This window comes from Alexandromys fortis, unplaced genomic scaffold, assembly GCF_014885135.2.
Source record: "Alexandromys fortis isolate MF-2015 unplaced genomic scaffold, M_Fortis_MF-2015_v1.1 scaffold_43, whole genome shotgun sequence".
Lineage (NCBI taxonomy): Eukaryota > Metazoa > Chordata > Mammalia > Rodentia > Cricetidae > Alexandromys > Alexandromys fortis.
Window position 1 is genome coordinate 3,928,421 of NW_026067928.1, and position 6,408 is coordinate 3,934,828.

The following is a 6,408-nucleotide window of genomic DNA, read 5'->3' on the forward strand; positions in this document are numbered from 1 at the left end:
ATATATAAAGAGAAAAAGCTACATATTACAATGATGATATTTAGCTCAACATATGAACATATACAACTTGGTGACCACAAAAAGTTGAATAATGAACTTCTGGCACTCTTTGCCTTGAGGATACAGAGAATGACTGGGATTGTTGCAGGAGGGGGATTGTTGCAGGAGAGGGTGCCTGTTCGACCGGGCTGCCCTGAACAGAAATAATCACACAGAAACTTTATTAATTAAATCATTGCTTGGCCCATTAGCTCTAGATTCTTATTGACGAACTCTTACATCTTAATTTAACCCATTTCTATTAATCTGTATATCATCACGAGGTCATGGCCTACCAGCAAAGTTTCAGCATGTCTATCTCAGGTAACGGATCCATGGCATCCCCTGACTCCACCTTTCTTTCTCCCAGCATTCAGCCCAGTCCTCCCTGCCTACCTAAGTTCTGCCCTATCAATGGGCCAAGGCAGTTTCTTTATTCATCAATGATAATCACAGCAAACAGAGGGGACTCCCACATCATGGGCTCTTTCTGCATTATTTATTAAACAAAACAAAATAAAACAAAAACTAGAGTCAGATGAAACAAACACAGGTGGGCACTGGAGATCCTTTCTGGGCAGGGAGGTTGAGGAAAGCCTTAGGTGAATTTTAAGGCTGCAGGAAAGTTCAGAGTAGATAATAAAGAGAACACTCCTGACGAGATTGTAGGGAATTTAGGATTCTAATGAGAAAGGGAAACAGTCAAGTGCCAACTGTTGCTCATAATTAAAAGCTTGTCAATGAGGTAAACTCACTCTCTAGCTGTCTCATTGGTAATATCTGATATTGAGATACAATTATGGATATGACAGCTGAATCAAATTCTTTCCGGTCTGCTCTTTACTTTCTACTTTTTATGTGCACGTGTGTGTATTGTATGTGCATATGTATTCAGAGGCACATACATGTGCAGGTGGGTGCTGATGTGTGCACAAGTATGTTAGCCAGAGGACAACCTCAGATGTCATTCTCTGGAAGGCTGTTCACCTCCTTTGAGACAGGTTCTGTCATTGCCTGGAGCTCACTGGTTTACCTGGACTGGTGAACTAACAAGCCGCAGGGATGCCTCTGTGGCCCCTCCCAGTGCTGGAATTACAGGCAGGTGCTGCCGTATCTGGCATTTTTATTTTTATTTGTGTGTGTGTGTGTGTGTGTGTGTGCACTCATGCACTGGGGCTCTCAGAGACCAGCAGAGGGTGAAGGATCCTTTGAAACTGGGTTCACAAACAGTTCTAAGATAGTGTATTGGATGCTGGGAACTCAACTCGGGTCCTCTGGAAATTAAAAGTGCTCTTCGGAGCCATCTCTTCAGCCTCAGGACTACCATTTCTCATAGGGCTCTGGGGTCTAATTCAGGGCCCCAAGCTTCTAAAACAAACATTTCCCCAACAGATCCACCTGGGCCCTGTTTTCTATCTCTGATCAGAGTCCATTTTCGTTAATACGGACTACAATTTTTAACTATTGTACCCAACCAGAATCCAGTCCAGGGATGTAATTTTTAAGGAAAGCACCAGGACAAACAAATGTTTTGATTACTTATTTATTACAGACCATTCTTATTTTAGCATGCATTCAAATGTGGACAGTAGCTGGTTTATAAAATGTCCTTCCCAACACCAACTACAATAATTATCTCTTCTGTGTCTTTGAAGGGGTGTATGCAACTCTGGTTATTTTCCTTACAGAAATATTGACTTTACCTAGAGACACTGAACTTCTTAAATGTGTTTAAACGTTATTAAACAATGGACTCCTTCAGCTTCAAACAATGACCTCAGGCTCTCATTCCCCACGTTCCAGACAAGGGCTTGTGAGTGGCCCATTTGTCTCTGGCTACTCTGGTATTTCCCTTCTCCTCCTTTCTTTGTCTTCTCATTCACTCATAGGAGTTGGGTAATCTGTACAAATTATCCCTTCCCTCCATTCACTGATCCAAGGGATATGAGCTGCATTGCTAATTTTCTACCCAGCAAAATGAGAAGTGTGTTGACTCTAGAATGAGAATGAATGAGGCTTCAGTGAGAGTTGGCAGTGTGAGCCACGCTGCGCTTTCCTTGCCGGCAGCCTGCTCGCCACACACACACACGGGATTATGGACAACAAAACAAAGTGGCACCCAGCACGCTGACAATTCATTTAATCCCGAGCATTAGCACAAACCCCAGAACGGTTATGAGCTACAAGCCGGTCTGCAAGTTTCTAAACGTTTGGCATCTGCCTTCTCTCCAGTAATATACTAATTAGCCTTTTTGTTCTGCTCCGCTTGCCTTATCTAAGTCATGCACAGCGTGGCATATGAGACAGGAAAACATAATAGCACTCATTCCTTAGGACAGAAATCGAAGGTCACATATGTGGCAGAAGGAGGGGTCCATCCATCCTCAGATCAAGTGACAGCCCATTCTTTTTTCAAATCACTAGGGCATATGCTGATTCGACTGTTCCCTCTTTGTCTTACCATTGTCTCTTAAATCAGCACAAACCGTTTACCACCTGAACCGATGGTGATGAATAGGAAATGCGAGTGCTGGGATACTACTCTCTTGCCCCCCCCCCCCAAAAGAAGCAAAATTTAAGCGATCTTCTAACTAAAAGTAGATTCTAAGCACCTTTAAAGAAGGGTTTGATTCATTATTAAATAAAAGTGTGTGTGTGTGTGTGTGTGTGTGTGTGAGAGAGAGAGAGAGAGAGAGAGAGAGAGAGAGAGAGAGAGAGAGAGAGAGAGATGCAGTACTGAATCTAAGACTTTGTACATTCTAGGCTAGCACTGAGTTAAAACTTGTCTCTTGGGACAGAGTCTCCTTGTAGAGTCTAGACTGGCTTTGGATCTCCTTTCCTTCTGTTTAGCCTCCTGTGTGCTGTGGTTACTGCTGTGAGTCACGGCCTGCCCAGATATTTTGGGGGCTTCATTGTTGTATTCCAAATATTCAGATTAACAAATTTGTAGAACAAAGAAAAAGAAAATGGTTACAACTTTAAGTTCACACAAGTTAATTTTATTTTTGGTATCATGAATGTTCACAAATTCAAGACTGTAGTTTATTCAATCACAAATTCAAGATTGTATTGGTTCAAAAGGTGTGGAACATTGAAATAATATGTCTACATTAATAATGTGAATGTTCAAAGTTCATTTCTTAGAATCAAACACATTGAAGAGATTATCTCTTCTCTGTGAAACCTGTCTAAACTCTGTTTTTGAAATCCCGAGAGAGAACTGACCCTCAAGACTTCCAACATGACCTTGACCATAGGCAATTCAGAATGTTACAATTTGATGTCTGAGGGATTTGAACTTTTGGTGGTCAATCTATTACTAATTACATGTAATTAAAGAAAGAAAAACACAGTACCACAAAATTGAAAGCATATGGTTTTAAAAAATAGCATACTCAGTAGGGTGGTGGTGGCACATGCCTTTAATCCCAGCACCCAGGAGGCAGAGATGGGTGGGTCTCTGTGAGTTCGAGGCTAGCCTGGTGTACAGAGCAAGTTCCAGAAAGGCTCCAAAGCTACAGAGAAACCGTGTCTTAAAAAAAAAAAATGAGACATACTTGTATCTTCTCAGAGAATTTTGTTAATGTGTTACAGAATGATACTGAAATATTAAAGAAATTGTGTATTACTGTGTTGAAAGGCAGATTCTGACTTCCTAAACCCAGGATACAGTATTTCCTGCCCTTATAGTGTGTAGCCAGAATTGCTCTTGAACCTTTAAACAACACATTTCAACCAAATGTGAATACTTGTGAGAATCCAGGAAACAGACAGTATTGATAAGCCTACAAAAGTGTACAATCTGGCACACACTTGCAATCCCAGCACTCACTAGGTAGAGGCAGCAGATCCATGGATTTGAACACAGCCTGGGCTATTCAGTAAGTTCCAAATTACCCAGGCTACATAGCAAGACCCTGCCTCAACGACGGCACAAAACAGAACCGACAGAAACTAACGTATGAGCAGCAGGGCTGAGATGCTCAGTCGGACAGTGTTCTTGCATTTCACACTCAAGGTCTGGGTGTGGTCGCCGTGGTTTCAAGTGAATAGATCAACAAAAGGTAAAAACATGTGACACTCTTGGAGAAAGAGGGAGCCAAGCTCTCTTCTGGGCTGGGAAGGAGAGTAGTAAATTCACCGTTGATCTTTTCAGGGGCCTGAGTGCTGTGAGAGAGGAGAAATGCCCAGAAGATTTCATGAATGAGTGCTGAGTGCAGAACAAAGATTACATCTCAATTCAGGTCAACACAATGCTGAGTGGCACAGCAGTGTACAGGTTGTGTGGCAAAAAAAAAAAAAAAAAAAAAAAAAAAAAGAACGATTTATAAAATAATCTCTCCACCTAAGGAATCGGCAATCTCATCACTTAGGCAAACATATTAAAACTCCTTCCCAGTCAGGGATAATGACAGAAAGCCCATTGGTATTCAGCAGATGCCGGGCAGGACCTGCTCTTCCCTGTGTCAACTCCCATCTGTAAACTATAGTAAGAGCCTCTTAATTTCCTCCCTACGACACGTGAATTTCCTAGGTTAGCACTGGGGGCCAAGTGCCCAATCCTCTTTGCCTTTTCAATTAAAAAGTTGTCATTTCACTTAATGAGCTTCACAATGTCATGTCTCACCATGATTACGGGAGCAGTCGCCTAACAACTCAAGGTTCCCAATGTTGCTTCACGACCAGTCACAGCAGCACGCTGGGGTAGCAGAAAACAAGAAGTAATGCAGAGGGAGCTGGGGTGGGGTGTGGACTTGATTGCCTTTTATCTTGTGTGTGTTTTTTTCTCAAGAATAAGGAGAAAAATTAAAAAAACAAAGAGTCGTCATTTCAATTCTACAATAGTCACTACATTAATATTGAATTTGAATATAAAACATTCAGTTATAAAATAGCCATGTGTACTAAAGCTTCCAAACACTGGGCCACCTTTCAAGCCATTTTGGGGTCCAGAAAACCCTCTATTTGGACAATACATTAATGTTTAAAGAATATTTTTGCATAAGCAATGAAGACATTAAAAATCTTTAATATTATATATATTTTGAGGGGTAACTGACAACTTAAAAATTTCAGTCCTAATTTGGAAATCCCAGGTCCACCTTTCACAAACTGTGTGAGTTGGGCAACTAACGACACATAAAAGTCCAGAATTTTCTTTAGTTGCAAAATGATGACTTATAAGCATAGACACTTGATGGGATTTGGTGTAGCTTAGCTTCTTCTGTTCCAAATGCCTACTATACACTCTCAGTAGTTGTTAACAATTGTCCTTGTCAAGATTTGTACCACTGTGATCAAACCATGTGACCAAAAGCAACTTGAGGGGGAAAGGGCTCACCTAGTCCTATAGCTTATAAATCCATCACTGAGGGATGCTGGGGGAAGAAACCTGGATATGGGATCAGATACAGAGGTCACAGAGGAGTGCTGCTTACTGGCTTCTTAACCATGGAATTCTCAGTTTAATGCTTTATATCATCCAAGACCACCTACCCAGAGGTAGCATCCCTCTTAGTGGGCTAGGCCCTCTCATATTAATCCAGAAAAAGGCCCATAGACTTACCCCATACAGGCCAGTCTTGGAGGTTATTTTCTCAACTTGGGTTTTGTCTTCTCAAGAGACTCTAGCTTATATCAAGTTAATCAAACATTAGCAGGATAGCTGTCTTATTGTTTATACCTGCCTATTAGTTACAAACATGTGTGGCAATGATTCAGAAAAGCAGGTATAATAAAGCTAAAAGAAGCAGGCTAAGAATCAGGCTATAATGTCAGTGTGCAGTTTTTTTCATTCTTTGATCAAATATGCAAAATTGATTCATATCTTTAAAACATGCCCTGAACTAGGTATTTTATGGAAGATGATAGTCAAGAACTTGTGCTAAAACTTACTCTTTTTTCTCGATCATCACTTGAGGACTGTGGCTATATTCCAAAACAGAACAAAGTAAGAACAAAGGAAAAGAATCAAAGGCTCCCACCACCACCAAATCTAGGTCCTGAACTAACATCATATGTACCTCCATGGTTGGTGGCTTAAGTTCAATCAAGCCAAAGGAAGTTACATTCTTCAGGAATCCTCTGTGTGGTCCCCAAACCTTCAGACAGTAACTGACACATATTCCCTTAATGATGGTGGTTAGTGAGGGAGCTTTTTAGAAGTCCTAACCTGTACAAAATTATGCTCCTTCTCATTCAGTCTCTACCTGCAAGCCCGGCTCCAGGACTCCAAAACCTGCCTGATCTTAGAATCCATTTTTAGTGAATGACCCACAAATGTCCTGGTTATCTTTGTTATGAATTCTTATCTGCCTACTTAGAAAGTTAAACTGTGATACCGTACTATTTTCCTCATCGATATGTCCT